This window comes from Manacus candei, unplaced genomic scaffold (assembly GCF_025592945.1).
Source record: "Manacus candei isolate 608988 ecotype Guabito, Panama unplaced genomic scaffold, ASM2559294v1 h1tg000049l, whole genome shotgun sequence".
NCBI lineage: Eukaryota > Metazoa > Chordata > Aves > Passeriformes > Pipridae > Manacus > Manacus candei.
The window spans coordinates 26,200,765-26,223,228 of record NW_026138097.1 but is presented as its reverse complement, the minus strand read 5'-3'; the positions used below and the strand labels follow the sequence as shown (position 1 = coordinate 26,223,228).

The 22,464-nt window shown below is 35.1% G+C and overlaps 1 long non-coding RNA gene across 8 annotated transcripts in view; it reads right to left on the bottom strand.

The window, feature by feature from the left end:
- Positions 1-4,318: 4,318 nt before the first annotated feature.
- Positions 4,319-22,464, bottom strand: part of LOC127476427 (uncharacterized) — a 37,664-nt gene continuing 19,518 nt past the window's right edge. For 3 of the 8 annotated variants that reach the window (XR_007906603.1, XR_007906600.1, XR_007906607.1), the window contains 5 exons: positions 22,273-22,364; positions 20,532-20,561; positions 14,077-14,144; positions 11,134-11,334; positions 4,319-10,324 (listed from right to left, as the gene is read on the bottom strand). This is a non-coding gene — a long non-coding RNA (uncharacterized LOC127476427). Of the gene's footprint in view, positions 10,325-11,133; positions 11,335-14,076; positions 14,145-20,531; positions 20,577-22,272; positions 22,365-22,464 lie in introns of all 8 variants that reach the window. The other 5 variants (XR_007906602.1, XR_007906605.1, XR_007906606.1 and 2 more) reach the window with 5 other exon arrangements.

The following is a 22,464-nucleotide window of genomic DNA, read 5'->3' as shown; positions in this document are numbered from 1 at the left end:
TTTTATCACAAGAAATAATCAGTCCTGGAACAAAATTACAATGAATTTCCTGTAAGTAAATGATTTACCCTACTAAAATACAACTGTTATTTGTTAGCTGCACTAATTTTCTGAATTTTTTTAAGTTAGTACTCATCTATGAACTTTCTTAATTTTCCTAGAAATATATCACGCTTTCATGATGAAAACTGAGCTGAGATTTAAACCCTCTTTACTTTAATTCACTTTCACATGAGAAGCTATTTCAGAGAATTCAGGTAGGAACTGAAAATCCCTGGTGTCACAAAGGAGACAGCCAACTCCTTATTTAGGTTAAAAAAAAAAATCATCATATAACTTTTCGAGGCAAGACTACCATCTTGTGGCCTTTGTGTACAATGACTAGCTGAAGGCACAGATTTTACTAAAAGATATTCACAGGGAGAAATAACACTCACTTCTATTTGTTGCTAACAGTGTAAGTCTTTGTGCAGGCAAAGCTTATATATCTTTCAATGGAAGTTGTTTTGAATCAAACGAAGACTTATTTGACTTTATATATGACTGGCATAACAGATGCAGAATAATATTCAAAAGCACAACACAAATGCTTTGTATAAATCAGTGCTGATAAAGATGTGTCCTGTTAAAGGAGAATTACAAACCCACACAACTGTGCTAGTCTCAGTTTGACACACATGAGGTAACTGGACTCTGCTTTTTTTTCCCTCCAAATAAAAATCAGGGGAAATATGCAGCTGTTTGTCCTCGTGAATGCTGAAATTTGTTTGGGATGGACTACTATGGCTATCTAAGGTGGCTGATTTAAGGTGTTTACAACTTGTTTTTACTGGATTTATGTGCATTTAATGTGGTATTAGAATATCACTTTCATTTAAAGTGAAACTTTTGTCTATGGTATTTCATCCGTATTGTGCTTGAGAGACCTACCTTCTTACTATAAATGAGATCGAAATTTAGTGTTATTTAATGAAAACTTGGGAAAAAACTGTCTTGATCACATATAGAAAAATGCTTAGATTTATACTTTACAGGGCAACTACTGCTTTACTAGATAACATTCACTACAATCTTACGAGTTGTATGCATGCAGTTGATACATTTTACCATGTCATGTGTCTGAAAACTAATATTTGCAGGGCTTACTTCTAATTAATAGCTTATTAGAAGATATGCACATTTTTTAATCTTACAAAAATGGGTATTGCTCTGCTATCACAGCATGTACTGTTTTCTGAGTTGAATGTCCTTTTAAGAGAGGAAGTTCAAGCTTCTTGCTCACCTCAGCTCTGCTACCAAGTGCAGGCAACTGGGCAATCCAAGGGTAGATTGTTCCAGCAACAGCTGAGGGAAAAGAAACCTTTGTGGCCCTTGGGCTTTTCCCTGTCTTTTGTCATGTGGTCAATAGGAGAACCAGCTGGTTCTTTGTATTCCATTGGTTACAGATGTCACCTTAGCATCTTTTCTGGCTTCTTGTGACTTTAGTGTGAAGCTATGGGAAAAGTCTGGCTATCCTCCCGAGGATGGCAAAACACAGTTGAAGAGAGCAGGATGTGGCTCCACTGGCCTATCTTCTCCAGAGAGACTCAAGTCAGTTGTGCAGCCATTCCTTGCATATTCTGTGTTCTTTCTGCCTGCTCAGCTGGGCCTCTTAGGCATTTGCTGTAACTTGCTAAGGTCCTTGTTGGTGTGGTGAGTACTAAACTGGACCACTCCTGCTGTGGTCTGAAAAATGTTAGAATTGTCTTTGCCCATACTGCTGGCTTGAGTCTGATTACCTGTATGGAGGGAGTGGTGAGTAATGGAACCAGTGTGGAACACCTGCCTGAGAAAAAGGTGCTTTGAAAAAGATGGGCCCAGACTGTAAGGAGCCTCCAATAGCAATTGGAGACTGTATCAAAGTCTTATTAAACTCAGATAATGAACTTCTACTGCTTTCATCCCACTGAATGACTCATTTCATAGTAGAAAGTTATCAGGCTGACCAGGCAAGGTATATTGACAGTTTTTTTAACATTTACTTTACAGTACACTAGAAAAACAGAACTGTACTTAATCCAGATTCTAATAGGAACAAAAACTGTTCAACTTTTGGCTGCTGTTTACACTTTTCTTCTTGCTTTTCTACACTGAACCAAAGAAATATGGGAGAACTTCCTGAAAAATAATTATCACCAGTTTGCTGTCTGTCTTATTTATGAAGAGAATTGTAATCTTTAGTATGACTGTATATCTTTTTTTTTCCCAAAGGTTTTACTGCTGCTCAGTGCTTGACATGACTGATTCAAAAAACATCTGTGGACAGCCTGCCATATACTTCAGTCTTTCACTATGATTTAAAAATGTAAGGTAATGTATAGTACCAGAAACAAACAAATAATCAACACTATTTTTTTCTAAGGCTTAAAAAGCACTTTATGTATAACACAAGGGTAGGAAATGTATTCCTACACAAGGGTAGGAATATAAATGTTAAAGAAATATGTAATTACAGTGTTAATGATCATTAATTCTCAGAGGCAAATTATTATTTGTGGGAATGCATTGTCACATTAAAAATTAACAAAACAAATTAGTTATAATTGCTGGAAAACTGACATTACTTGTTCATAATACAGCAGAACCTGAGACTTCATATAGTTACCTTACTAGAACTAGAGAAAAAATTGTTTCTCTAAGTAAAATATGATGTCTATAAATCAAATAAATTGTTAACTACATTTTGTAGTTTTATTCTAGCCGAAAAATATTCTTGACCATCATGAGTATGTATTTTGAAAGCTTTCAAGACAAATCATAATTGTAATTTTTTTTTTTTAAATAGGTTAAGCTAAAAATAAAAAACCCACAACAAAGCCAACAAAATAACCCACAGAAAAGAAATCATTAATTTTCTTCATAGATTTTTCATTAAATGCTTTCCTGTGTGTTTTCTCTGTAGCTTTTTATCAGTAGCTATTTTTCTCCACTGAAATGTAGAGCTACCCTAGTCCCACATGATTTTAAGTTAAATTCAGTAGTATCTATTTAACTGAATTTCCTCTACAGAGACAGAGGAAACATCTTGGGTTATTGGAAATGCATGACTGTATGAGCTTTTTATAGAAATATACCATTTCCAAGCATTTAGCTATGTACAGTGGATTTCAGCTTCTCTGGAGTACTTCTCATTTACCCCAGGGACTGTATCTTGCAGGAATAGTACTGAGCAATACATCAAAAATATCTTTTTATATCTGTGCCAAACAAATCCTATTAAAATAAATAATTTACGTGTTCTCATCACTCTTCTGGGAGCATGAACCCCCAACTGGACTAAAAAAAATAGCTTGAAAAGTCATTTAATACATCTAGGTATCCAGAAAAACATCTAAATTAACATCCTCTAAAATTGCAGTTGTTGGAAGACACACTTGGTTAATTCGACTATTTTTCGTGTACCCTTCCTAAATCCGAGAAGTAAAGGTTACACACTTAAACACACATAATTTTTGGAAGTGTTCATCTGACTAAAACATTACCCTTTCCAATAAAAATGCTTTATATCACAAAGTCATAGAGTCAGGTTGGAAGGGACCTCTGCTGAAAATAGGGTCAATTGGATCTAGTGTGCAGGACTGCGTCTGGGTACGGAGTATCTCCGAGGATGGAGACTCTGCAGCTTCAGAGGACAACCGATTACAGTGTTTCATCACACTCATCATTAAAAGACTTTTTCTTATGTTTAAAAAGAATTTTCCGTATTTCAATTCGTACCCGTTGTCTCCATCATCATTGCAGAAATAGAAATATCTTCTTCCATACAGATGTTTTTGGTTGGTTTTAAAGATGATAACTGTTGCAACCTACCTAATTTAGAGTGGACCACGTGTTAATGAATGAGCCCTGTATCTGTTCTGATTGATAGGACACATAGACATTTATACGCTAAGTTGTTAAAATGACACAAAGCAGTTATCATGCATTAGTTTTTCATTTCACCTTCACTCAGACTTGCTTTATCTTCAGCTTGTGTTCAGTAAAAATAAACCTGTCATGTCCACAATATTTAAATCTTTTTAAACCATCTGTTCTTCTCTGACAGAGACAGTAAGTCTATTGCAAATGTGTTATATATTGTGGTACTTCCCCTGTTGTTCCTCCTATCTTTTCTTGTGCCTTCTAAAATTATTTCTTCCTCCTCATATCCTTCTAAAAATCCTTGTGCATAGAAAATATCATTGGTACACAAAAACAATAATTTTACATTTATAGATACTTAAAGACTAGTGAAATTGAAAGCATTAACATCAAGCCACAGAATCTTCTTAAAGGAAAATTTATTGATTTTTTTTCTTACAGAAGTCTTTTGATAGGTCCTGGTCATTTTTCCTACAACTGATCTGAGAACATGCAAAGAGATTATCAATCTCCAGTAAGCAAAGTACTTTGCTGACTGTTCACAACATGACATTATTGAAAAATGTAATTTCTGAATCATATTTCAAAGTTAGTTAATTTATAATAGACTCACGCTTCCAAATTAACTATCACCCATTATTGTGTCTAAACATGTCACAAATTGCCTTACAACCAGCACATCTTTTCTTTTAATGACCATTCTAATAAACTTTTCAGCTCTTCTGACTGTCAGCATACTAATCCATTGAATAGGACTAAGTTTTATTCCATTGATGAAGTCTTCAGAGTTAAAATGTCATATATGAAATTCCAGAAATACCATCAGAACTAATAAGCCAATGATAACATTGACCTGATCAATAGGGTGGAATTATTTTGTTTACTGTGATTAAAGCCAATATTAAAGCCAACTCTAGACTTTTTTGGTCTACTAAATTTTTTAATTTCTTGATGTTCACTTAATTTGATGAGTTGAAAACACATCTATCCCATAAAATAGCATTTAAGTAGTACCATGCATTTAGAAGGAAAAAATAGAACTTTGTTTTTGGGGTTAAAATTCTTTGTTCTGTTTATTATCATTGAAGCAAGTATTGTAGACTGTACAATCACCATATGATGGAATTTTATCTATAGGGATGATGTAAAGTTTTGTTATCTCACAATAATTGTACTAGTCTTTTGCATCCCTGCTCAAGCTGTCCTTCCTATTAATTTGTATCCAAAAAGGTTGCTTCATCAGATGACTTCTTTCTCCAGACCTGATCATTTCACAGCTGCACTTGATTGATGTTCCTTTCCTATTCCAGGATTAAAACTTTCTAGAACTGTTTGCAAATAGTAGAGATGGGAAACTAGTGGTAGAAGGGTTGAATTGACAGGCGGGCTAAAATATATCTGTTGCTGCCTGGCGATCAGGATGCTTTGTGGTAACATGCATTCCTTTTTCATATCTCAAATTCATACATCAGTTCATCATTAATACGTCCCTGTTTCCTAGTTAAAGCTGGATGAGTGGATGTAAATTTTGCTTCTCTTGTGTATCTTTCTGAACAGTAGATGTCACTCTAGGGCTGACCAATTGTTGTATGCTTCTTTCTTATCAAAGTAGATTATCAAGTGGAGGAGGAAAGTGCTGAAGATTTTACTTGTTTACGCCTGAAATATTTATATATTTGTATGTTAATGTGAACATACAGGAGATGCAGTAAAACTCTTGCACTGAATTATGAGTTATGGAACCCAGAAAAAACATCATTTTTTCAGTATATTATCTGACTGAAAATCTTAAGTATTTTTCAGGAAATATAGTTCTGATGAATGCTAATTTTATTGCATTCAGGAGACTTCTAAAAGCCAGATAGATGGTTTAAAAATTTTATTTTGTTTTAATCCCTAACAAAAACAATAATATTGACTCTATATGCATTTAGACAGGTACTTTAAGACAACTATCATGTGAGGTGTCTAAAGTTGAAAGCCATCTGGTAATCTGTTAGACTGGCTGGATGTCAGCCTTTGCATTCACTTATTCTCAAATTCAGTAGTGTGTTTACATTAAATTTAAAAATTAGAGGTCCCAAGAAAGTCAATTGCATTTGATAAATTCAGAATCTTGTTGTGGACAAAACTGGGATCCAACCGACGTGGGGAGCCAGCAATGCACTGTTAGTAAATTAACATGGTAACAGTCTAATGAAAATACAGACAGAATTTTTATTAGTCCAGTTAAAATAATGCTAACACATGACAAAAGTATTACAGACAGGCAGGTCCTGACACCCGAGTTGTTAGGGCGGTAGAGAGCCTTGTGCTTCCCTCTAGTGGCAGCAGATTTTAATTTACGGAGCTATAGACCAACTGTGTAGAAAGAAGTCATCATGAGGGCAATAGCAGGCGTTGTGCTCAGCACCTGGCTGCATCGTAATTTAGACAGTAACTTCTGTAGCAATCTGCTTCACTGCTTGAAGGAGGAACTGACTCCAGAGGGGATTTCAAATTCTTAAAGGACTGCTTCTCCGAGCCGCTCCTGGAGAAGCACCTTTCTCAGCTCACTGCACAACAGGTCACGGTCTCGAGGGCACTGCCAGCCTTCCCTGTGCCTGCCCAGCTCCCCGGGCTCCCCTCACCCTGCCCGCAGCTCAGGGCCCCACCACAGCTCCCTGGGGCTGTGAGTCCCCTCCCAGGTGACCCTGAAGCAGCATTGCCAGACAACAGCTCCCCACAGCCCTGCCCTGACCAACCATGGGCTCTGCTGAGGCAAGACCACCTGCTGGCTTAAGTCTTGGCCCAGCCGCAGCCTGTCCCTGTCCCCAGGGAGGTGCCCGATGCAAGGGCTGGGACCTGGTGCCCCTGGCTGCCCTGCTCCTGCTTGGGGATGGGACAGGCCCTGGCTGCCGGGCCATGCCATCACCCACCTAGGAGAGGTCCCAGAGAGCTGCTGGACCCAAGAGGGATCAAAAAAGGGTGTATATTCTAAGGTCCAAGATTAGATGGGGCCTGAGTCATGGACAGTGGTGGAATGATGCCCTGGGACAGGCCAAACAAGAATAGAAGGTCTTGGTAGTGCCCTCAAGAGCCTGACTAAACTACCCTGGAAACACCAGCTATTTAAATACGATGTTAAAACTTGGGTGTTGAGGATACTAATGCTGTTTCTTTCAGGTGTGACTATGCTGTGTCTTAAATTATTAAAATTACCATCGATGAATTTCAGGATGCATTTGCTTTTATTTTATTCCTCTAAAATTTTGTCTAGGAGTGAGTAATGTTCAGCAGTATAAATCCCTGCAGAAGATCTGTGGTTTTATGGGTACAATGTTCCCCACTCTACACTATTCACTTTCTCATTCCCATACCTAAAATTGCTTTCTGAAATCTGCCAAGAGCTTCAGGTGCAGTTAAATGGATTTCAAAGCATTTGAGAAGATAAGAATTCATGACAAGTTTTGAACTCTAAAAAAGGTAAAACAAAATTTGAAACCTCTACTTACACTGGAAGAAATGAGAGCTTTGACAGGCAGGTGACATGACCTTTTCTTAAATAAATTTTTGGACAAATGGGATCATGAAAGGATGCAAAATATTAGAAAAGCATTTTTTTTTTTAGAATTCTTTATACTAATACATTGGAATACCTAATGAAATCACTCTAGTGCTGGATTAATATGGTAGAATTGAAGTTTCTAACTTTTGTGTAGCCAAGCGGATGACTTTTCTAGAAAGAAAGTATGCTTTTGGAAAATAACTGATATGAAATATACATATGTGGAAAATGAGTGAAGGTACTCTCCCATTTGAGTACACATTTATGGACATTATTTATCTGAGACAATTAGCACTGATTTCTAATGAGGCAGGTAAAATAGCGGCCTGAAGGAGACCTGCCATATTACTTTTTCTGGTCTCAGTGCCCTGAATATTACTTGTTCAATTGCCGTATGAATTCAACAACTTTCTCTTGCCTCTAAATCAGAAGACGTGGTAGATATGACTTCATTTCTTTAACAATACTTCTGAAAGAAAATCAGTGTATTTAATTATTTACTTCATATCATTTGCACAGTGGCATACTTTTTTTCCTCCCGCACTGGTCATTCTCCTTATAGCCAGCATCAACTCATTTCTTCTCAGTACCTCTGTCGAATATAATCAGATTTTTAAACAATCATTTGAATCCTTAAAAAACTGGTTCTACAACTCCATATGCTGAACCATTGTCCTTAAATTTTTCCAGTACATCTTCAAAACTTCTGTACTTTTTGAAAGTGATTGCTTTCACATTCAGCTTTGTGAATAGGAAAACTGAGGGGAAAGCTGCTGCGAACCAGAAAACTGTCTTTCTCAGCATAAAGAGTCTGTGAATAGAAACTCTTTATTCAACCCATATTTACTCCTTCGTGGTCAGGACCCATAAGGAATTGTTGAGGGCCCTCGGTTTGACTGCCTGTGCTCCAGACCATCTGTGATCCAGCCCAGCTCTGGGACTTTGGGCCTGCTGCTGGAGAGGCCTGCTGCCATGAGAAACAGGTGCCTGGCTCAAATAAATCTTACTCTATTCTCAGATGATCATACTGTATACTTTCTCTGGATGTTCTAATTTTTCTGACCTTTGACTTTTTTAGACCAAGAAGACAAATCATAAAATGAACTCTATGGTTTTGTTTCAATGTGAAATCTTTTACTAGAATGTACATGTTTCATGAAAAAAAAAAATCCTACTTAATTTTTTAAACTTTTAAAAGTCATAGTCTGTGTTAAATTGCTTTTCAATGTAACTTTAAATATATCTCCATCAGAGACTTTTTCTGACAGTTTATCAAATCAATGTGTTAGGCAAAATATTTACATATAAATTTTTTGCAATTTTGCAGCTTTTTACTGTGTCCAGTCAAATTCTGCATTAATATGATTCTTTCTGAGTGCAGGCATTTGTACATATACATTATATTAACTACTCATTGTGGTGACTCTTGAACTGATATGACAATGTAAACCATGAGAAGTCTTTACATAGTTTTATTAAGTTATGTGTAGAGACACCTTTTCTGAATCAGAAAAGATTCAGAAAAGAAATCAGAATGGCATTTAAAAGCAGTGATGTTCATGACATATATGCATCAGTCTTCATATATTTTGTACAAGTACAGTAAGATGCTTATTTTCCCTTAAGGACAGAAACAAAATGTCTGAAAAATCTCAAAATAACACAGTTGTATTGAAAAAAAGGTTATAATACTTTGTCATATTCACACTAGAACTGTTGAATGTTTTAAGTACCTAATTGGCTGCCAACATTTATTTCTTCAATTTAAAATTTCTTTGATTTAAAAATAAGGACTATTTAGTTTTGTGGCCTAAAAAAGTTCTATTGTTTTTACATTAAGCAGTGGGTGATCAAATATCAAACAGTGTTGTTCTACTATTGAATGATGATATTTAATTGTGGGGATGGAGGTTCCCACAGTTCTCTGGATTTAATTGCAAATTTTGATATTTCTTTTTCCTCACCCCTTACAACTTTAATTGAAATAAAAATAGGATTTTACAAAAGTGCAGAATCCAGCTTTGTTTAGGGCAGGATTGTCTTAGCTTAGTGATATGAGCTCCAAGAGGTATGTTTGCCTGCCCCCATAATATGGTCTTGAATGTAACAAGCTTTATGACAGGACACTTATAGAGCAGAAAGTTTCCTATCATGGGGTCATCATGAATATCAAGAAATACTCAAATAAAACAGAAGTTGTTGATCAGGTTGGAGGGGTTTTTTTGAGAACTTTGGAGAACTTGACTAGGCTTTTCTATTACAAGAGTCATGTAAGTATCATGAAAGGTAACTGTTTGTCATAAAGTAAACTATAACTTTTGAAGCAAACGGTACTAAGGATACTAGATAGTAACATTATTTGGTGTAAAGATTTGATGCAAACTTTTTCCCTTGGATTGACATTTAAGTCACTTAAGCAGTGCTGTGTTGTTTAGTTTTAGACAAAGTTGAAGATTTATTACTGTGAGTAAACAAATGAAGGAGTAGCATGCACAAAAGTCAATAATTTAGGAGATATGGTGTTAAGACCACAGCAAGTAGAATTAACCTGTGACATTGTAGCTGCAGTAAACAAACTGCAGCAATCAATAATGACATTAATCAGCTTCAGATAAGTAAACAAACAGATTTGTGTCAGATTTCAGGTCAAAACCCGGTCAAAGGATTCCTCATCCAGCAGATGAACAAATGTGTTGGTGTTCAATCAAATCCAGACTGAGCAACTGATGAGATTAATCCATGTGCACTTAAAAGATGGGTAGAGAGTTCTTCAGCATGGAAACATGCACCTCATATCTAAGTTGACTTTACTGGAAGTACAGGACTAAGTATGGATGTTGTGCTCTGCACTGGTAAGGTCCATGGCTATGGAAGCCTCTGTGGTTTCAAAAGAGAAAAAAGTATAGTGTGTCAGCCATGTTTCTCCCTTCCCTCTTCTCCATTCATTTCATGGTGCATAGGAACAGAAAGAGTGAAGAGAAAGCCCCGGACATTGGTTGTGAATGTGACTGTGCATATGTAAAGATCAATGGGGAAGATAAAGTAACTCTCACTTAATAACTTTGAAATGGTATTCTGTAGTACTTGAAACTATAGTTGCCCTGACAGCCTGTTGAAACCACCACAGCTATTCCAAGATACACTTTTCAATAAGCATATTTTTGTTTCCTGCCCCCCTTCATTCTGTTCCTGTAGTATTAGTGAGAACGTAACTGGAGAATACTACTGCAAGCAACTGAAAATTGCTATCGGCCTTTCAGCTTTGTATTTGTACTGTGAAATAAGTCAAGCTTTCTTTAGATGCCACATAATTAATATCAATGGGTTGTCTTTTCATACTGGCATTCCTTTACTTCTCCTACCTAAAGATTAGAAAGTGTTTCTGCTTTTATCCCTGCTATTCTGGAAAAGTCACAATCCAAAAGCAGAGATTTAATTGACACATATACAGTAATGCTATTTCAATGTTATCAGTGAGTCTTATATAATTTTCAGTCTGGGAAGAAATGTACAGATAGGAGTTTTAACTTTGTCTTTGCTTCTCACTGTCTTGCTCTATTTTTAATTTGCAATAAATTAAAATAATTTTCCCCAAGTTGAGTCTGTTTTGCTCATGACAGTAAGAGTGTCAAACACACGTATCAAAGCAAGAATATAAGAACAGGGTAAGCATGTGTGATACATACCAGAGTATGCATCCTTGTGTTTAGTAGCCCTCAATGAACAAATCCTTGGAGGAAAAATCAAATTACTTTTTCAATCCTTACAAGCGTTTGTTGTCTTCAGTCCCCTTTGGCTGTTTTCCAGATTACTTATCCATCATCTGAAGACTTTAGTTTGTAACTGCCATCCATTAGTTTCATCTGATATCACCTAATTCTTTTTTTCTGTAAGAGACAGTGACAAATGGATTTCTACTTTTTTTCACTGTCCCTCATGACCATGAAGACCTCTTTCATATCTCCTTTAGTCATCTGTTCCTCCATTTCCACTGTTCAGTGCACAGAAACCATTTCAAGTCCCTCTTGTAATCCTTTCTCTGTACATCTTCAGAAATTCCTTTGAATCCTTTTTCAGATGGAGGGGATCAGTACCCATAACTGCACACTGTAATCAGGATACTACTGAACCATGGATTCATAGTGTACCACAAATCCCCTTTTTTTCCTTTTCCTTTCTCAAGTTTCTAGCTTTAAATTGCTTATATTTGATAGCTTTTGAGTAGTAAGTAAACATTTTATATCTATCTATTATAGTTCCAGGTTTTCATCTGAGCTGTCAGTCATATGTAACATTTTCCAATGTACAGCATTTTATATTTGTTTACAATTAATTTAATCTGTAAGTATTAGAACTTTTGAAATTCTTCTCTTGATCTTGATTTAGTAGCTTAGCATCAATAACAAAACTTGTCACTTTATTATTCACCCCTTTTGGCATTATATTACATTGTATGGGTTTCCTCAGAGATCCTTCTGATGAGATGCTACTGTTATCTCCCTCCACTGGAAAAATGTCATGTCCCATTTTTTCGATGTTTTGATTAATTATTCATCCATTCTGCACCATGACACTGCCTACATAGGTCTTTATGGGATAAAAGTACTGTGAGCAAGTAAATTTTCACAGTCTGCAGAATGGAGTAAGTCGTGTTACAACTCTTGTCTAAGATGGGCTAAGAAGTTGTGCTCTCCAAAACCTAACAGAGTTTCTGTTTTAAAGAACAGAAATCTGTTTTGACTTCATGCTATTCAACTGATGCACTGACTGTGGTCTATTAACTAGTTGAAGTGCCCCATGTTTTCAGAAGTGTAGGAAAATATTTTCTGTAGCACTATAAGTAAGATCTGTTAATCCATTGTTTCTGAAAAAACAGAAAGAATTAACTTTTTTTTTTTATTCTAAGATTTAAACTGTTAATCTGTCTGTTTCGAGAAAGAAGGGTGTATTAAAATGAAGAATTTTCTAGACTGTGTGTGTAGTTGTGTAGCAGTAAAGTTAACAGGAAAATAGAACAGGAAGAAGATAACAGTCTTTCTCGACAGTAGCTAATGTTTGTGACAGGAGGCTAATGTTTCAGTCAATTTTTGGCATGAGATCATTTTTAAATAGATTACCAAGCATAGTTACTGAGGGACAGTAATGTCTCAGTTGCCATGCAACTATGGACATTGCAGGAGAAGAGAACAGATGTTCATCCTCTTATGCAAAAAATATAGTTAATGAAGAACATGTTTCATGAGAAAAATGTTGAAACATATGTCATTACTAATGAAGGCATAAATAACTATACCATGGCCTTTTTGTGTCACTTGTATTTAAGTTAAAATCTTAAACAAAACATAACACAGTTATGTGTTACAATACGTAATATTACAGTACAGTGTGTGTTACAATACCTAAAAGGTTATCCAGTTCATGAAACAGAAAAGCAACAAAAACATAAACTTTCTGTTCAGAAAGTGTACTGCTATGTTGTTGACATTTGATATTATGAGATATTACACAAGTTGAAGTTTGCTATGGACCTGTAAGAATATGAAATTAGTGAGTTGAACCTGGCTGGTCAATGCCTTGTGTTCATCCAGAAATAAATTGTCAGACTAAAAAAGTCTGTAAAGCAATGTATCACTGTGCCATTGCCAGCAGTTGTCATGTGTGATGGTATCTTTTTTGTACTTCAATATGAACTTAATTTTGTGGGCCCCAAACAACTGAAGATATTTAATATTTGATTTTTATAGGAATATGCTATGCTAGAATGTAATTTCCTAATTTTAGGTCCAGGAAAGTTTACCAGGATCAATCTCTTCAGGTGAGTTAATACCTTAACAGACACCATTTTGCAATGCAAAGGTGTGGCAGATGAGTTTCTTTTGCTAGTTTTGGAGTCACATGCAATATACTTTAGGTATACTGCAATATATTCAAAAAATAAAAATCTGTGTGAAGGATGAGCATTCCACAGATAGACTCTGTTGTGAAGCAGAGAGAAGATGAATTCAGGATTGTTTTTTTTTCTTTGTCTTTTTAAAAAAGACATCAACCTTTTAACACCACATTCAAAGCCTACTATTCATCTCACCTAAAATTTTGACAACTATTCTAAAATTTAATAACGAGTTATTGAAATGCCTAAATCTTCCTTTAGGTGAGAATAAATGGCAACTTCAGACAGAGAATTTTTCTGCTTATCCTGAACATCAAATGTCTCTGCGAAATAGTTTTCTTGGCTGTAAAAGGGCTTTTTACATAGTTAGTTTCAAATAGATTCCTAAACTTCAGATAGTTGGAACAGGTAAAAGCTATTTTGAGCTTTGCTATTTTCACAGCTCTAACCGTTGTTTATGTAGATATGTGTTAGAAACCATGTGGGATAGTTCAAAATTTTGTTTGAAGATAGATAAATAAAAGCACAGTTCACATGTCCAGGGAACAGAATATGACTCTCACTTGAGAATTGCTTATATTTCATCCAGCTGCCTCTTTGGAAAAAATGTACTATTTCTTTTGTTGCAGAAAAAAAGTACAAAGAAATATGAAGATATGAATGTTTATGATCTGAAAGATTTCCTTAGGGTCTGGCTATGGTTAAAATACATATGTCTTAAAGCACTTTTTTTACTTACCATTCTTTCTGTGAGATTTATGTGAATCTTTTGTTGTGCCTGCTTCACTGGTCGCACCTTTGGCAGAGCTACGTGTCAGTAGGGAGGAATGTATAATTAAAAAAAGTGCTCTTAAATGTTTTTCATACATGAAAGTTGAATATGGCTGGAAAAGTTGGTCTTTTCTTGGACCCTTGGTAACTAGTCTTTTTTTTCTGTAATGGTATATCTGAGATTTTTCTTCCACAGTTTAGATAAATAAATAGTTTAGCCTTACCAAAGTATTATTAACAAAATTAGCTTCACAGTATATCTTTCAAATATGTTTGGGGTTCTTGTTTGTTTAGAAAGACATTAGTTTTAATGTCTTCCTTTTTTTAAGGAAGTGACGTGACATTTTTGTACAACAAATTTAAATATCAGTCATTATTCTTAGAGATTATATGAAAGAATGAAATGTCAGTGTTTTTATTTAAATAGTTAATAATTTGAAAAGTATAAATCTCACAGACATTTATGGTCTAGAACTGGTTTAGAATCTGATTGTTAAATCTTCAGTCTGTACCTTTATTTTCCAGGTTGATTGCCTTTCATATTCCACACATATTTTTACCAGTACACTTCATTTTTAATCCTCAAACTTTATTTTCCTTCCAGAGGAAAATATTTAAGGGGTGTTAAAAGTTAATTGAACTAGGGGATTTTTAGGATATAAGATTTATGAAAACATTGATTTTTTCCCCTACATTTTCTTGTGTCTTGTTGGATCTTTTTATATCTCAGGGATGCCATCACTATCTTTGACTTCTAGCCAGTGAAAGGCCCTTACAGTTTCTCAGCATCCATTGAAAAAGTCAGAATATATCTGGATATGCTTAATTACTTTATATAAACACAAGTATTTAATTAAGTTAAAAGCTAAAAAAAAAGCAGTTTTAAAAACATCTGATTTTCTTTTCTGTTAAAAAATAAAGATTATGTTTAAAGCAGAACGCAGGTTATGCTTAAAGCAGTATTTTTTTCTTTGTTAACTGTAGTTTAACATGAATATTTATTCATGCTAACAAAGAGATGTAAGAAGGTCCCTACAACAGAATTGCAGATAATAGAACATAATTATAAGTTTATGTAGTCGATTATAATGTTGCTTCTATCAAGCTGCACAGAATGGGAAAAAAAAGACTTGTTACATGCCATACCTGATGAACATGACTGTCTCACTGTATTTGTTAGAGAGAAATGCAACTGTACTGAGTAACTTTGCATGTGTAAAAATTGTGTTGAAAAAACAGAATAATGTATTGTAACAATAAACTCCAAGGGAAAAAGAAAATCTTTCTCCTCTAAGTAGTAATCTGGAAATTTTCCACGATGATTGGACGTCTTGGTGAAAGATTTAATTGGCTTGGATTTTATTTCTTTCACAGAATAGAGCTGAAATTGTAGCATGGCTTTGCATAATGTTTTAATGTATGCCAAATATGCTACAGAAATTATGCTTATATTTTTGTATGACATTCAGTATCAGTATCCTTTGCTGAAGGAAGGGCAGTTTTCTAGGAGAATACCAGAATAAGTATATGAGAGCTCTGGAAGAGCAGTCAATCTGAAGTATCTTCCGAGTTCTGTTTTGTAATCACAAGACCACCTGGATACCCCTATCAAAGGCTGACAGGTATCCTTTATTCAACAAGTTTCATATTTTTTATTCTGTCTATATCTTGAAACTAATTTGTTATGTGTGTGAAAATATAAGTGTGAGAGAATCAAGGAATGTAAATATTTAGTATTTAATTTAAGAGGAAACAGCTGCAGGGTCGATTACTTTCAGAGAAATGCCATCAGAAATGACTAAATATTTTTGAAATAAATCATCAAAAGCAATACATTAGTATTCATGTTGTTTCTGAACAAGTAAACATTAGCCAGCAGTGACTGAAGTAAATAAGTTGCATTACCCAACTAATTTTTGTAACAATATTAAAATTTTGTCATTAAAATCATGTCTCATGTTTATTCCTGGTGACACAACTTAGTCTATTCATGCATCATACATAATTAATTTGAAAATGAAAAATATTTTTATACATAAATTGTATAAAGAAATTCTTAATAATACTGCAGAACTTTTCATGTTCTATTAGACATAGTAAAATATTAATACTATGCTAGATAGAGTTATAATCATGACTTTATTAAATAAATATGATATCTTGTTAGAAATTGCTTTCATTTACCCTTGGGGTTGCAGTTTCTTATTTGTCTTTTATAATAAGAGGGCATGACATAACAGATCATCTAAGAACTCTGTGTTGTTGCAGAACTGCTAAATAAAAAGTAATTTAAGGTACCAGCAGTAAAAGAATAAGGATTACCCTATTCCAACACTGTGATGCTTTACAGCAGTATAACATGTAACATTTCCCTTCCACTTAAGAATATACCAATTAATATACCCTTAATCCAGAGAAAACAAACTTAAAACTCTGACAGATTTCTAATGTTAATTTTCTTAGTAAAAAATGTTAGAGGGACAATTGTCTTATGCTTCCCATTTAACATTTTTCTTATGTTTTGGAATTTGAGAATTTGTGGTTGACATACTAAAGAAAGAATTAAACAAAAGAATCTGAGACTGACTTAATTAACATTTTTCTATTACAAAGTGATTTCCCACGGTCAGATGGGGTAGAAGAAGGTTGATATCCATTCTCATAGTTTTCTGCATGACAGAAGTCAAGCTACATTTGTAGATAAGTCAAAATGATGACCCACTGAATGTCAATATCAGCCCCATGACAGAACTTCCAGCAAAGATTTCATACAACTTTTCTGTGGTTCAGCTATACTTGCCATTGTCAGTAACCTTTAATTATTCTTTATCTTACAGAACCATGTAGAAGTTCTACTTCAATGCCAAGCCTCCCTCTGCCAACATATAGGAATCAATAACACTTGCCTGACAAAGTAAACTTTCAGAGGAAAGGAAAAGGTAGAAAAAATGAAAAATCAGTGACCCTGAAGTCATATTATTACATCCTGGAATAGTACATTTTGCTGCTACATAAAAAACTATTTTTAATCTTTTAATCCATGAAAAACAATAGCTATTAGAAACACCTATAAATTAATTAAAGACTAGTTAGACTATTAAAGGCTAGTTAGGCTGTCAGAATTCCTTTGAATTACAATTTATAAGAAGTGTATGTCAGGAATGGTTTGGCATCTGATTTGCCCATAGTGTACCAGAAGGTAAAGCTGATGTTCAGGGTGTGCAACTTTGAGACAAGTAATTTTTAATTTTCTAGTGCAAATGGAAAAATATCTTCTATTAAAATCGATTTTTCAGTCTTGTGCTGTTCAGTGCAGTACTTGTGTCATGAAATTCATTCTTGGTTAAAATATGAAATAGGAAAATCATGTTTCTGAGGAAAGAAATGTCTTACTCACAGTATACTACATTTCTCTTTTCCACATGACTCTGCGTTTATAAACTGAATTTATGAACTTGCATCAATGTAGGCTGAATTCTCTGATATTTACAGTACCCTAAAAATTCCACTTCAGCAATTGAGTCATGAATCTTTCACATTTTGTATAAGTTAGTCATCAGTGTCTCAATTTCTTGATTGATGGTTCAATATTCTATTATATGTTATATTAAGCTTATAAATGCAATCTTAGATCACTGTGTACAGATCATAATATAAGTTCTTCAATTTTGATTACAGCAGGCAGAAAATGCTACATAAATCATTTCAAACCCTGTAAATCAAATTATATTTTCCCTTTTGAACTGTAAACAAAAATCCATCACCATAAAAACCTCAAGTCTTTTAGTTATACTGGTGTAAACTGGACTATGTCCAATAACTATAGACTTTACACATAGCAACATCAGCTTATAAATTTAGCACATCCTAGTTTTTAGAGGAAAGCAAAAAAATGTATATATTTATACAGAGAAAGCAATACTTGGAGAAAAAAAAATGTGGTTTCTTTGGGGTAGGACAGAGACGGTCTCAAATGTGGGACCTTGACTTGTTTTTTTGTGTTTGGGGTAGGGGTCCACACCGACTATTCTCAAACATCTTCTTGTCATTCTTATCATTGTATGTGGTTTCCAAGAAAATTTGAAGTATTACTTTCCCCTGGACTAAGGTCAGGAAAACTATACATAGTTGCCCAGATTCTTCTTGATTTTCTTGAAGATGGGCATAATTCATTCTTCCCAATCCTGAGGAAACTTTCCTTTTGAACAAGACTTCACAATGGTATCACCCAGCACTTCTAACCACCTTGGGTACAAACCAGTGGATCTCATGGGCTTGTAGGTGTTCAGTTTGTTTATGTGCTCCCTATTTCATTCTTCTGCTGTGAGTTGTGTTTCTCCTATGCCACACTGACTTGAGGCTGAGGCCTGGGAGCCTGAGGAGAGGTTTATCACTAAAGACAAAGAGGAAGAACCTAGAAAGAACCTGTTCTATTTCTGTAGACTTAGTCATAAAGTTATCTACCTGTAGGAACATATTTTTACAGTGTATCTTTGGCTTGGCAAAGTGATGATAGAGGCTCTTCTTATCAATCACTTCCACTGCCAAATTCAACTAAAGTTAAGCTCTACCTTTTGTTATTCCTTCTCTTCATGCTTGGTTGATGTTTCTATATTCTTGGAAGAGTCATCTTAGTTTGGGTACAGCTTTCATAAGAACTTTCCATTTGTAAAAAACCCCAATATATTTTATAATTACTTTAATAACTCTTCTATTACAAAATGTTGCAAACTGATGATATTATTCTTGATGCAATGAATCAAACCTAAGGATCTCCTAACTGAGTCATCTAATCTTGGAGATTTTGCATGTATAATGAGACCTGTGCTTTGTTTATAAAAGATAGATGTGTAAAATCTATCATAAACATTTTGTTCACATGTGTTTCCCTTCATCATGTCACAAAGATTTTACAGTTTCAAGTGGATTTAAGCAACATACATAATTCACAAAATACATGAACTGAATAGGCGGTATGCAAGTAAGATTTAAAAAATTGGTTACCAGTAAAGTTCAAGTGTATAAATAGAGATTGTATGTTTAGAATACCAGTATTTGGCTCATTTCAGCAAATCTTGCACAGAGCAATGATGGCACTCTTGTTTCTGCCAGTGGGCCTGATTCTACATTCATTAGTGGCATTTAATACCCTACTTTGTATGTAACCTCTTGTGAAATTAAATCTGTGTAATTATTCAGTGTAAGTAAAGGTAATGAATTTGAGCCCAGTGGGATAGTCTCAAGAGACAACCTATAATTTGTTGACGTATTGACACTGTTATTGTTTGCTTACTTCCATCTGTTTCTCAGTTCAACAAAAACTCTTTATGAAGCTTTTACATGTTTCACTCTGCTAAATTCATGAAAATCAGATTCAAAACATGGCTGAATCAAACAATAGAGATGACAGTAAATGATAAAAGAAGAATGAAGGCAGTGTTTCCACTACAGGCAGTTGATGGTTAGTAAATATCTACGGTATTTTCAACAATAACCACAGAACTTGTGCTCATGATTTTAGATTCTCTACAGACTCAAAATGGAATCCGTTTTTTGCTGCTACTCATATTGCTGGATGTGCTGGTTTTGCCTGGGGTACAGTTAATTTCCTTCATAGTAGCTAGTATGGGGCCGTGTTTTGTATTTGTGCTGGAAATAGCATTGATAACGCAAGATGTTTTCTTTATTGATGAGCAGTGATTACACAGCATCAAGGCCTTTTCTGCTCCTCATAATGCCATGACAGTAAGGAGGCTGAGGGTGCGCAAGCTGTTGGGAGGGGCCACAGCCAGGACAGCTGACCTAAACTGACCAAACATACCATGCAATATCATGCTCTGCATATAAATCCCAGGGAATAAAAAGGAAGAGGAGAACGTTTGGAGTGATGGCATTTGTCTTCCCAGATCACTGTTATGTGTGATGGACCCCTGCTTTCCTAGGGGTGACTGAACACCTGCCTGACCATGGAAAGTGAATTCTTTGTTTTACTTTGCATGTGTTTATAGCTTTTGCTTTACCTATGTAGTGGTTTGGATTTTGTTTTCTCCCAGAGGCTAAGAAAAGTGGTAGACCCCAAGGGGTGGAAACCCCTGGAAGTTTTGGAGTTCTATCCAATGGGCGCTCCTGCAAAAATGTAAACATATCACAAGCTCACCGGAAGAGATGAGTTGTAGTTTGGTTGTTGAGGAGAGGTGGCCATGTCGTAGAGCCACGAGGAAGGGGCTCTGAGCCCCTTGGGCCCTCTGGGGCCCCCCAGCCCCTGGCTACAGATAATTTAATGAAGGGTCAGAAAAGATACATTGTTCAACAGGAATACTTTAAAATTAAGTGGAAGAAATTCACACATTTTAGATCATGAAATACCAAACTGAAGTAAATTAAGCCCAGTCTGTAATTCTCTAAACAGAAGAACACACTCACCTCTGCAGTTTGATACGCAAAGCCAGCAGTCTGTAATTAAATAAACTGCAAGTTCAGAAAAGGAAGACAATGTACATATTCATAATACATAAAGTTAATGTGTATTATCAAGAACTGTAATACATGCTTTATTTCAACTGTTGAAGCCTGCAGGAGGATATCTGAGCTTGAAAAATAGAGTTGATGGTGGGAAGAATTGCAGTGCAGATTGTCACACTTGTTGCTTGTATCTCAATCATTTTGATACTAGCCATGATTCTCAATTCCCCATATAGCATATAATCCTTCTGTATAATTGCTTTTCCTTTTGCAGGCTCATAACTTGTTTGGATGTTAGGTGGGAGCAAGGGGGAAGAGATGGTAGAGGAGGAAGGAAACTGGTACTGATGGTATTCTTATCATTATCTGTATGCAACCTTTCCTGTACCATTGATAGTTCTCTGCAGTTCAGCAAACCTACTCATTAAGATTGCATCTAAAAACTGTATTGTGAAAACAGGCTGAGGTCTGTGTATTGGTAATATAGAAACAGCATATTTAGTAAGACAATAATTATATAACTCACCAAGGTTGGTTGACAAGTGTAATTTAATATAAATTTTTGCATATACTTTATAGTTATATTCTGAACTTTAAAAAACTATTTATTTAATATGGACTGTACCCCTTTTGTTTATAAAAATGCATATAAATTATTCATGAAACATAAATGAAATACCTTTAAATAGTGCTTACTCTGCTTTTGTAATTTTTTGTATCAGTGAATTTTTTTAACTCTATAAACATTATAAGAAATAGCAGAAGAGTATAAGATATACACTTTATGAGATTTCTACAACACAAAATACCAGGAAGAAAAGCTATACACTTTTGAGTAGAGGTTAGGTTAGGTCCATCATTCATTTACAAGTTCAGAAAGAAGTGAACAAGAAAAGGTCAAACAAATACCTCAGAAAAAAATAATTATTTGCTCTAAAGGGTGCACTGGCTTTTGTAGTTGCAGTTGTTTTAAGAATGTCACTTGTCCTTCTGCAAAAGACGCCTTTGGAGCAAGATAAACCTATTACCACACTACCAGGCCTCTGAAATCTCTTATTCTAGTTGTAAACTCATGCATTTAATCCCTCCCCAGAGGTGTCTTCCCAGCACTTGATTTATCTCCCTCAGCTTTATTTCTGTCAGGAATCACAGCTGGAAGACCTGTTGGCCACAGCAAATTCATCTACCGCTAGCACTGCAGTGAGACAGTAGGAGATACTGTGAGGTCCTGGGGAAGAAGGTTTTTTTCCCTGGTGACATTTAAGGCGGTGGGGACACAGTCCTGGGAAGAATTCCAGATAATGTACTTTTGCACAATGTAACAGGTGTGCTAAAACTTTCCATGATGTCACAGCCTTATTCCTGGATAATGTTCATACCTCTTTTCACACTTATTATAAATTGAAAAAATACTTTATAAAGATGCTTTATTGCCACTCTGTCTCCAGCATGTGACTATTTGGAGAAAAAATACTGCAGTTCTCATTTTATAGAATATAATACAACACTTCAAAACTAATTGTCTTCATTATTGCCAAGCAAGCCAAAAAAACATTTTAACTAAGGAAAACAAACTGTTATGCTACCTTCAAAACCCTTTGTTTAGATTTTTTCTTCTCTGTGAGATTTTTTATAATATGTTTTAATACATCTCCAAATTATGACATGTGAGATAATTTAATTTAAAATTCTAAATACTTACTCATAGCTGTGATGCCCAAAAAGGAGTCCAGTATGAAAGAGATGATGTCGTGAGTGCAAAAAAAGGCATTGATGACACAGACAGAAGTATATCTGAAGTATATAAACCAAATTGATTACTAACATGCTGTAATTATGTGAAATTTATGCTTTCTTATCTGCAGTCATCTTTTCAGTAGTCTTTACAGGATAT